Source organism: Taudactylus pleione, unplaced genomic scaffold, assembly GCF_031769625.1.
Source record: "Taudactylus pleione unplaced genomic scaffold, aTauple2 ptg000041l, whole genome shotgun sequence".
Classification (NCBI taxonomy): Eukaryota; Metazoa; Chordata; class Amphibia; order Anura; family Myobatrachidae; genus Taudactylus; species Taudactylus pleione.
Window position 1 is genome coordinate 21,462,838 of NW_028284443.1, and position 11,758 is coordinate 21,474,595.

An 11,758-nucleotide genomic window follows, 5' to 3' on the forward strand; every position below is an offset into this window, starting at 1 on the left:
TGCCAGGAAACTTCTGATTAAATCTCTGGAGAAGTTGAGGTGCATGAATATCTGGAGACCTTGAACCAACAGTGTTCTTTAGGACCATCTCCTATCCAGTCAACAAGGAATTCAACTGTGCCTCAAGAGACTCTAAAGTCCAGAATCTGCTTCACCTCATACTCCTCCTGAAGATCCACTGGAATAGCTGAAGGGGGATCACATGATTTTGAAAACTGATGCAGAGCAACTTGCTTCAATAATGAGATGTGGAAGACATTCAGCATCCTAAGTGTGCCAGGAAGCTTCAGGCGGCATGCCACCAGGTTGATCACTTGGAGGATCTGAAATGGCCCAATGAACCTGGGAGCAAATTTCATTGTCTGCACCTTCAATAGCAGATATTTGGTTGACAACAAAACTCTGTCACCAGCACTCACAAAGAAACCCTCTTCCTCTTCCAGTCAGCAAACACCACAAAGAGGCTCTGCACATTTTTTTCTTCACCTCCTTCTAGATATTGAGGAACCGCATAACTGTGTCATGGGTGGCAGGGATTGATACTGACTGGAGGGCTGGTAATTCCGGTAATACAGGGTGTAGCTCATACTGAATGAACAATGGAGAGTTGCCAGATGCCTCATGAAACAGATTGTTATGTGCAAATACCACCCATGGCAGCAAGGAGACCCAAACATCTTGACTGGCTGACATGTACTGTACATTTGAATGAATTTATCCAAATTCCGACTCCCTCACTCCATCTGGCCATTACTCTGGGGTTGGTAGGCTGATGAAACGCTCAGATTAATCCCAAAACACTTACATAATGCCCTCCAGAATTTGGAGGTAAATTGAACCCCACGGTCCAAAACAATGTCCTTAGGAAACACATGCAGCCTGAAGATCTCCCTTATAAAAGCCTCTGTTAGCTTTGGAAAAACTGTCCACTACTACCCAGATAGTGTTGATACATTGACAGGATGGCAATTCAGTGACAAAGTCCATGGAAATATGGGTCCAAGGACATTCAGGCACTTGCAATGGATGCAGAGGACCTGAGGGCAAGTGCGGTGGAATCTTGTGTTGAGCGTAGGTAGAACAGGCAGCCACGAAGTCCTTAACATCTTGACAGACCATTGGCCACCAATACCACCTAAGAATAAGATCCATGGTTCTTTTCACACCCACATCACCGGTGAAATGCGAACCATGAGCTCATTGTAGCAATTTTGTATACAAATGCTACGAATGTCTTTCCTGAGGGAATTTTGACCTTAGCAGTTACCGCTACAAATCAGGCTGGGGTCAGAATAGGCTCTCACACTTCATCCTCTTCAGCACAACTAAATGCTTGGGACAATGCATCAGCTTTGATGTTTTCGCATCCAAGCTGGTAGGTGATCACCAGGTTAAAGCAGTCAAAGAATAGCGATCTAATTTGATGATAATTTAAACAGTGAGCAGTCTTGAGGTAAGTAAGGTTCTTTTGGCTGGTGTAAACCCTCACAGGGAAGTTTACCCCTCTAGCAGGTATCACCATTCCTGCAGGGTTAGCTTGATGGCTAACAATTCTTTATCCCTGATGGCATAGTTTATCTCTGGAGCTGAGAACTTGCAGGAAAAGAAATCACAAGAGTACCACTTCCCCTTGTCATCCTTCTGTGAGAGCACTGCCCCAACCCCAATCATCAGAGCGCTACCTCCAGAAAGAAAGGCTGGTCACAATTGGGTTGCTGCAGGATGAGAGCAGAGATGAAACACTGCTTTAATCGGTCAAATGCTTCCTCAGGTGGCCACACCCAGTGTCTTGGCCCTTCTTGGTGAGAGCAGTGATAGGAGTTGCAACAGATGAATAGTTCCTGATGAATTGCCAGTAAAAGTTACAGAAGCCTGGAAACTTTGCATCTCCTTTAAACCCACCAGATAGGGCCAGTTGACAATGGCAGAAAGTTTCTCTGGGACCATAGTATAACCCAGGAATGCCAACTACTTTTGCTCAAAGGGGCACTTTTCTAACTTGCAGAAGAGCTGATTATTCTGAAGTTTTGACAGCATTTCACATATGTGCTTACAATGGCTCATTATATCTGTAGAGAAAAACAGGATGTCATCCAGATACATCACTACTTAATTGTATAACATGTCTCAAAAGACATGTATTCATGTACTTTTGGAAACCAGCAGGTGCATTGCTTAAACCAAAAGGCATGACCAAGTACTCGTAGTGATCAACCCATGTGTTGAATGCATTCTCCCACTCATCCCCATCTTGGTTCCTGATTAGGTTATAGGCCCCACAGATGTCTAATTGGAAAAAACCTTTGCTCCTTTTACATGGTCAAAGAGTTCCGAGATTTGTGGTAGTGTATACATTTCCTTGATGGTGATGGTGTTCAGACCCCAGTAATCAATACATGGTCTCAGTCCTACTAACCATGCACTCAGATACTTATTTGGCCTGAGGCCTTGTCTCAATTGCAGGATACCTGCTGCTGCATAAGACTCATGACCAGGTTCATCGAACACCTTCCTGAAGGCTTCCAGAAATTTTGCACTGCTGTTAACAAGTGTATCATGTCTCTCCCATAGCAGAGAAGCCCAAGCTAGGGCCTGTCCGGCAGCTGGGAGATGATGTAAGTCACCTTAGTTTTCTTGGAAGAAAAATTTGTTGCTTGGATCTTGAACTGGATAGAACACTGCTTCAGGAATCCCCAACAACCTTTGGGGTCCTCATCAAATTTTGAAAGATTCAGAATCCATAAACATACGGAAACTCCAGTTGCTGGAAAAGACAATGCCTGAGATGATGCTTACTGTAATGGAGGTGTCTGATTGGTACTGATTTGCTGCATCAATATGTGTAGGCACTGCATAATATGGGTCTGATCATGCTCTTGCTTTCCACTCTGGAAAGGAGATTTTCAAGCCACTTCCATGGTGAGGGATTACCAGCAGCATCCACGTTATTTGGCCAAAGTATTCTGTCACAAGTCACGAATAGATAGTAGATGCTAGCCTATACTTCAGGATTGGTGAGACCCAGTTCTGATGCACAGAGTTTAACGTGCCAGTGGTATTCACAAGGGTTGTGTTCTCTGGATGGAGTGGAATGCAATGCAGATGTACCGCATAGACAAGATGGTACCAAGAAGCAGACAAAAACAGGTGATGGATAGCCAAGGTCAAAACCGGAATACAAGTGCATGCAGGAAGGAGACAGAATCAGGTCACAACAAAGCCGGGGTCAGGAACGAGCAGTAGTTGTCACTGGGAATGCTAGTGTATGGTTTGGTAGCCTATACTCTGGCAAAAGGGAAGTGTACGAGATCCTCCTTATATATAGGACTTCAATTACACCGCCCACAATTACATCATCTTTTGGGTGTGCCTACCCCTTTAAATTTACTTCTAAGTGGTGCACACAGGCTTATGGAAGCCACAGCAATAGAGATGCACTTCCACTGGAGACAGAGGGGAAGCCAAGGACTTCAGCAGCGGGCGCCGGGGACTCCCCACTCACTTGCCAGACACTGACCAGTGAATGCCAGAATCCAAAACTGCTTCAGAGATGTACAGGTAGAATGGGGTCACTGGTGGAGAATAGTGGCACTAATGGTGGTTTGGGTATAAGTGGTGGTTGTGCCACTTCCTCCACAGAATAAGCCCCAGGAGGGTCAGCAACCACAACTAAGAAAATTATGAAAATCATAAAAGTAAAATTTAATATGTTGCCTGAAAATTTTCCCTAGTAATACATGAAAAATTTTTAAAATACACAACATTATTATTATCTTTTATTTATATGGTGCCACAAGTGTTCCGAAGCGCCTTTCAAAGGACATAAATAAGTGAAAAAGAAACTAGTAACTAACAGTACAATACAATGCAGGACAAGAACAAGGTTTATATACATTGCTGCATTAGTGATCATAGCACTCAGACAAGCAACAGTGTTAGGTGTCCTAGTGGGGAGTGAAGAGTAGATGAAAGTATAAGTGAGGAGAAGCACAAGAGGGTACAGAGAGTTTACATTCTAATGGGGAGGGGAAGACAAACAGGCATGAAACAGATGGGGTAGAAGGAGCATGTAGCAGTGGGTTAGGATGAGAGCTGGAAAGCTTTGATGAAATAGTGGGTCTTGAGAACTCATTCAACATTTTGTAGAGAGGTGGAGTGTCTGATGGGGAGAGATCCAGAGGTAGGAAGCAACATGGGCAAAATCTTGGTGGTGGGAGTGGGAGGAAGTAATCAGTTGGCAGGAGAAGTCATGTGCATTTGTTGAATTAAGAGGGCAGATGGGAGTGTGAAGAGAGATGAGGTCAGAGATGTAAATTGGAGAGGAATGGGCGAGGGCTTTGTAAGTGAGTATAAGAACCTTAAATTGGGTTCTGGAGGGGAAGGGGAGCCAGTGGAGGGCTTGTAGCAGAGGAGAGGCAGATGTAGTGTCTATAAAAGAAGCACTGTAGAAGGGGTTAAGCAAATCAATCTGTTGCAAGGATTGCTGTTTTTGATGTATTAAGTCAATCATTTGTGTTTTTTAAATGGATAATTGATGAAAGCAAACAAACATTAGTGGAACATTCAGAATAGATGAACTGAAGTATGCAGATGGCAGACTATTGTTTGATAACCTTGTTATATGATAATACAATGCTGTCCATTTGCTCATGTACAGTACATCATAGCGTGTCCTAGTGTGTCATGTGTGGTGTACTTGCGTTCATATTCTCAGATCATATGTGTATTTACAAATGCATTCACTGTTGCGGTGCAGTGATTGCTATTGTGTCCATCTCTGAATATATAGGAAAGTAGGTCAAGATGCTTCTAGCAGCAACTATTTCTCCTGTTTTGGCATCTGCATGCGGTTGTGTTTTTAGTTTTTTTCTAATTTTTTTACAGTTGCCCTAGTATTTCTGAAGAGAACTACTTCAGGACAACGAGACCAGGTGAGTATAAAATAAAACATGACTGAAATTATACTCTGCTCTGTTTTATTGTAATTTATAAAAAAGTTCATACATTAAACTATGTGTGTGTCTTTATTTGCTTTTTTTCTTTGGAAAACTACAGGTGCCACTGACCCTAGTGCTAGGGCAAGCTGGGATCTGCAGTTTGCCAAATAAAAATTGCATTTTACAATATTAATACTTCCATTACCCCTGTACCCACCACTCTGGGGTACAGGGAAGAGTCTTTGTGCAATTGGCAGCAGGGTGGATTATACCCAGGGGGAGGGCCCACACATTTTTGTGGGCTGACTCCCCTTGAAAAGCCAGGCCTGGTGCCAACTGTCCTTTGGTTGCCTGGAATAAAGGTATGGGGACTAACATGCTGTGTGGATCCCCTCTATCACTCTGCAACCCGGGCTGGCAATGATTCCCCAAAATCAAAGGGCATATCACATTGTTATTCCCTCTGATTTTGAGGGAACCAGTAGTAAACTGTAAGTGCCAGTGTTGATTCCACAATGAGAGTAACCCCCACACATTTGTTTTGCAAACTACAGGTCCCAGCTTGCCTATGTGCCAGGGAAAGCTGGAACATATGGTTCTTCAAGTGCCAACCGGCCCTGGGAGCCATTTATTTTTTCAGGAAGTTCATGCTGGGACCTGTAGTTCATCAAAGATCAAATGTATAATTACTATAAATCATCTGTTCATTGTCCCCGTACTCACCTCTTTGGTGTATGGGAAAGAGCCATATTGCAATATACACTTGGTTATACCGAGGAGGGCACATACTATTGCAGGCCTGACTTCCCTGGGAAAGCCAAGCTTGGTGTCAACCGGCCTGAGGCTGTCTGGAAACATGGTGTGGGATCCCTGCGCTGAGAAGCCATGACTAGCAATGTCTAGTGCTGTTTACCCAAAAATCAGGGGGAATCCCAGGTCACTTCTTCCCCGTGATTTGGGGGTAACCAGCACTGGGCTGTAAGTGCCAATGCAGGTTTCAAAAGTTAGGGGGACACCCACACATTTTTGGGAAAACTATAGGTACAAGCTTTCCTGGTGCAAGGGCAATATGGCAGACCATGTTTGCCAGTTCTGGCTGTCAGGACATGCAAGATCAACAAAGAAAAAATATAACATAACAAAAATTAACTCTTTTATTACCCCATACCCACCATTCTGGGCGTGGTTAAACAGAGGGGGAAGTATCCCACATAGTTTTTTTGGGCCCAAATTCCCTGTGAAAATTAGTCCTAGTTCCAACTGGCCTGTTGCTGTCTAGAATCATGGTATGTGAGCCTGCAGTGACCCCCTCTAGGTTTCCTACAAGCAAGGCTGACAAAATCCAGTGCTTCTTACATTAAAATCATGACGACACTGTGTAATTTCCCCCTAATTATGGGGAGTGGCCCACAGGCCTAGTATGTGGGAGCTAGGCCTGAGGCATAAGAGTTCCCCAGGCCCTATTCCTATTAATATCTACCTAATAGTTGTCCACTATTTCTAAGGCATGAGGGCACTAGGTTCTATAGATGTGTATCCTCCTTATATCATAGTTTACCTAGGAATCTGCAAAGGTTTGGGCTACTACACTGGTATTTATTAGTGAACTTATTTACCCCCCAAAAAAATATACGTTTCCAAAACTGTTAAAAAAAATAATATCTACTTATAGTTGGCCACTATTCTTGAGGCAGAAGAGGTCACTAGGTCCTATAGATATATATCCCCCTAATAGGCAAGCACCAAGCCCGAGGCATAAGAGAGTGCTAGGTCCTTAAGACATTATAATGGCACAGTTGCCTTTATATAAATATAAAAAGTATCTTGTACTTATATTGTGTGCTGAGTTAGAATTTCCTCAAAAAAGAGAAGATCTCTGAAGGATATACACTCCATGGCCCATAAAATTGCTCGCCATTTTCTGCAAAAAAAAATGAACCTGCCGTATCATCAGTTAAAGCAAGAAGCATTAACAAGGTGGAATTTCACACTTTATATGCTTGAGTGGTTGGAGGAACAACAGCAAGCACTAGCACACCCAGAACCCCCCCCCCTAACCAACCAAATGTATTTTTTCAGAGATGGAGACAGCCCTGGAGGGAGGCTCATGGCCGCAACCACCCAGCAGCAGCAGCCCTGCACCTAGGGAGTGTGTAGGTATGCTATGTTTATGTATGCTGAGTGTGTGTGGGTTTGTAAGTACTCTGTGTGTTTTAGTTATGTGTGTATGTATGCCATGTATGTGTGTATGTATGGTGTGTGTGTATGCATGCGTGCTATGTGCATCTCACATATATATATAATGGAGACCCCTCCCTAAGAATCCTGCATTTGCCCCTGGCAAGCCATCAAAAGCTACACAGCTAACCATGATATATGGAGAGGAGAGTCATGTTATCTTACTGCAGCACACTGGATAATCCTTTCAGTTGTATGCAAACTGCTCAAGCCATTTGAAAGTGTAACAAATGAAGTGAGTTCTGACACTGTCAGCCTGAGACAAGTCATACCCCTACCCAATACTCAAAAATAATTTAGAAAGCTGAAGGAAGATATGATGAAAGCAAGTGATTCTGCAAAATAATATGGCCTAGTAGATTAATGTCTTTATTCATTGTACAATGATGAATAAAGGCATGCTAAATGATGATTACAATTTGTAGACCATAATTGATCCTAGGCCTAAGTCATGTATTTTCGTCCAAATGACCAAGACATTAAGACATTTAAAAATATCTTCAGCTTCAGCTTCTACTAGTGCTGTTATTAGTAGTAGTGATAATAATAATGCCCAGAAAAAAAAATCTGTTTTGTTGTTATAACATCTGGGCAGACATAATGCCCAATTTTGACAAGGTAAAACTACCACATGTAATTATAAATCAGTGTCAATTTGTAGAATAGTGGAGGAATAGTTTAATGCCAATACAAATATTAGCATCAGAGAGTGTCTGTTAGAATTTTAGAATGGAAAAAAGAAAATTTGGTGTAGCCTGTAGTCACTAGCTGTAGAGTACTTAAGCTTCCCCCTCTACAGTCTGTACTCTGAAAGAGTGTTTAGCATTTTAAGAAACATTGTGAGTGATTAATGTAGGAGTCTACTACCAAAAATGTAGAGAAAATGGTGTTCATCAAAACAAACAACAAATTGTTTGAGGAATACCAAAGTCATCCTTCAAATAATTGGTATGCAAGTCTATTCCAGCGGGGATGAATATTGGGGGAAGAAATTTATGATCTTCTTTAAATCAGCGATGAGGATGAGGAAGCCTATGACAGTGATGATGAAATTGTCAATGTCAACAATGACAAAGATGACTACTGAACCCTCGGCATGGCCAGATTAATAATGGGATGGATGGTGCTCCAGGCTTGCACATAAAAATTGACCTATCATCATGACAGCATGGTGACCAGCCATAAATCATAAGTATTAAAATGTTCTTTCCCCCCCACAAAATTATTCATTTATGATACTTTTACATATATAGAGGACATTGGAATTGGGTGTCCATGCCTACACTCAGCACTGTCCACAGCTCCTCTGCTTCTCACAATAGGCCCTTGAACATTTTCTGCCCTAGGCCCATGTGGCCTAGGAATAGACTAGGCCACATTAAAACAAATTATAATATTTTTATTTTAATTTTAACAAAATGTCATGTTAATTTTTTTTATATTTCTTTTATGTTGGCACAAAAAGAAACCAAATACTGTCTGTAATATAAAACAATTCTATCCCTTCTGTTGCATCTGGAGAGAAAAATCCATACAATCCATATTATTGGTCTTTTTATGAGTCTGAGTGTTGGAACTTGGAGGTGTACAGTTTTCAAAATGACCATTGTCAGTGCAGTTATAGATTCAAATTTCTCCTAAAACATATAATAAATACAATAATAAAAATGTAAAGGCTGTGTGATACCCATATAAGGCTCTCCAGAGATCTGGCTGTCAGCACCCTGACTCTCCCTCTTTGAATGCCCAGATGGGAGGAGTTTTTTAGGTGGTGACAGCCAGGACTCTGAAGAGCATTGCACAAGCAGCATGGAGCCTTCATTTTTAAGAAATGTGTGATGGGGTGAGACAGCAATGCGGGGGGCTCTTCCTACAAGTCTGCAGCATTTTCACTTCAGCAGTAAAGCCAAAGATTCTTGATCCTAGATGATGAGAATGTGCAAAATGAAGACCTGGTACCCCCAATAGAAAGGTAAGCAAAACATACAAAGATGACTATGAGTTTATGACAAACTGGACAAAAACAAGACATATACTGTTACTGTCTACAGACAATGTCCATAATATGATGAACTGATCAATCATTTTGCAAGTACAAGTAGTGCTAGTAGATAAAAATTATACTTTGAAAGCTAATTTAAAAAAGAAAACAAAATGACCCCAAAAACATCAAAACAATCACATTTTAAACTTTGTTTTAGTATTATATTTAAATTTAAAAAAATAGATAAGGATAATATGCACAGTCTTTCTTAGCTACTTGTGTGTGTGATTTATTATCTGTTATTTGACTGTTTTTATTGTTATTCACATCAGTCTCAGGGCCTGATTCAGAGTTGGGAATAGAGAGAGAGAGAGCACTTAACTGTGTACCTGGACAAACCCTGTTGCAATGCAAGGGGTGTAAATACTTAATATATTTTTGAAGGTAGGGTAAATAGTGGCTGCTTTTACATGTAGCCCACAAATACTGCAAAGCTTTATTATTACACTGCAATTTAGATATCAGTTTGGACACCTCCCTCCCAAATCTAAATCTCTCTGAACATTTTAAATCTGCCCACCTGCAGTGCAGCATGGTTTCACCAAGATGATCAATTGAGAGAGATATCTCTCTCTATTCCCAACTCTGAATCAGGCCCTCAGTCCTTAAGGAGGATTAAAATGTTTAAAATACATCATACAGACAAAAATTTGGAAGGATGCTGCTTACAGTATATTCTTGTGTCAGTTTCACAAAAGGACCTTGTTGCTATTTATTCCTGTTGTATTCTATAGCTTTTGTATCTGATATTAAACTGTTGTGTTTTTGTGCAGTTGATCTATCACTAAGTTTAGACGGCCAGCTCCCTGCAGCCTTTAGATAATATTGAATGTGTGGAGGTGTTCATTTATACAATTAATTGTAAATTACTTTAAATGAACACTAATGACATTAATAGTAATGTAGAATTTAAAAAAATCTGCAAATTACATGACTTTTACCTGAATTTGACCATTTGTAATTAACTTTAAAACCAAAACGAAAATGCAGAAGGAATTATGGGATGAGCCGCATCCAAAGCCAAAACATAAAAATGGTTTCAGAGCCAAAACTAATACCAAATCCAAAACATGGAGGTCAGCACACATCTCTAATATATATTCCAATTGCAATCCATAAACTACAGGGTATTTCACTCCCTACTGACCCCAAAGTTTTTCTTAGAACATTTTAAGTAATTTACATAATTTAGTAAAATTTTACACAAAATTTTACTTGGTCTATGAGAATTATGAGGAAATCATAGCAAGCATTGCATTTGTTCACCATTCGTATCTGGCAAGCTTAAATGTGTCGCTCCATGTTGCGGAAGGTTTTAACCAACATATTGGGGGTGACAGTCTCAATTTCCCACTGAATGTTTTCTCTGAGTGCCATGAGAGTCTGTGGCTTGTTGTGGTACACTTTGCCTTTTAACATGCCCCATAGGAAGAAATGCAGTGGTGTAAGGTCAGACTACCTTACCAGTCTCACTGGCAGTTGGTATGGCTCCCATATTTGAATTTTGGACTGCATTGCTGACTAGGATGGTGAACATCTTGCCTTCACTTTGTGCATGTATGAACAGCGGGCCTGGATGCTAATGGTGAACACTTTCAACACTTGCTATGATTTCCTCATGTTTCTCATAGACCAAGGTATGTCTGTGTCAAATGTCTCTAAATTATGTCAATTACTTTAATAGTTGTAGGAAAAACTTTGTGCCCAATAGCGAGTGAAACACCCTGTACATGAAATTTAAGATGGTTATAGAGCATCCTTAATGACATACTGTATATTCATAATGTCTGTGACTAGATGGAATTCTGATCAAAAGACTTATTTTAAGGAAATGGAACCCAGGTTTAAGGCTGAAAAAGTCACACAGAGTGATGAAGTGCATTGGTGATTATTTGTCTACGAACATGCATTCCACCCACACTGACATCATATTGCATGTGATTGAGAGAGAGACACCATGGCACCTGTCTACATATGAGACCAACAGGAGTAGCACCTAAGTACCTGTTCTTACTTCGTCTTCATTACCAGGGAGAGCCTGCAGCAGTGAGGGGTCACGCTCCATAGCATGGCGCTTACTAATAGGGCAAGGTAGGGCAAGTTAAGGAACTACCTTCCCGGACAGTATCAGTTTTGTTGATTTTCCTTACAAAACTTTCTCTACAAAGAGACTAGAAACATTTTGATTGTGTTTGTCTATGTACAGGGTACATTGTATTCAAATACTGGTGAACATATAGCATTACATCGAAATGGTGTTTGTTGAAATAATTGTCAAGATCAGTTCTTATAACTTATCTTGTGTAAAGTTTTATGACAGTTATATTACATTGTCCCTTCTACAATTGTACATTATATTTCAAATCCAACATATACACTATGGGTCAAAAGTTTCAGAGCAACCCCATTTTTCCTGTTTTTATTTAAATTTGGACAGATTAATGTCTCTATGTACTCTTTTTAATCTAAAATTTTTAATCATCCAACTTTTGTACTTTTATCTTTGAACACACCTTCGTGGCTATCTTTCTACAATGGG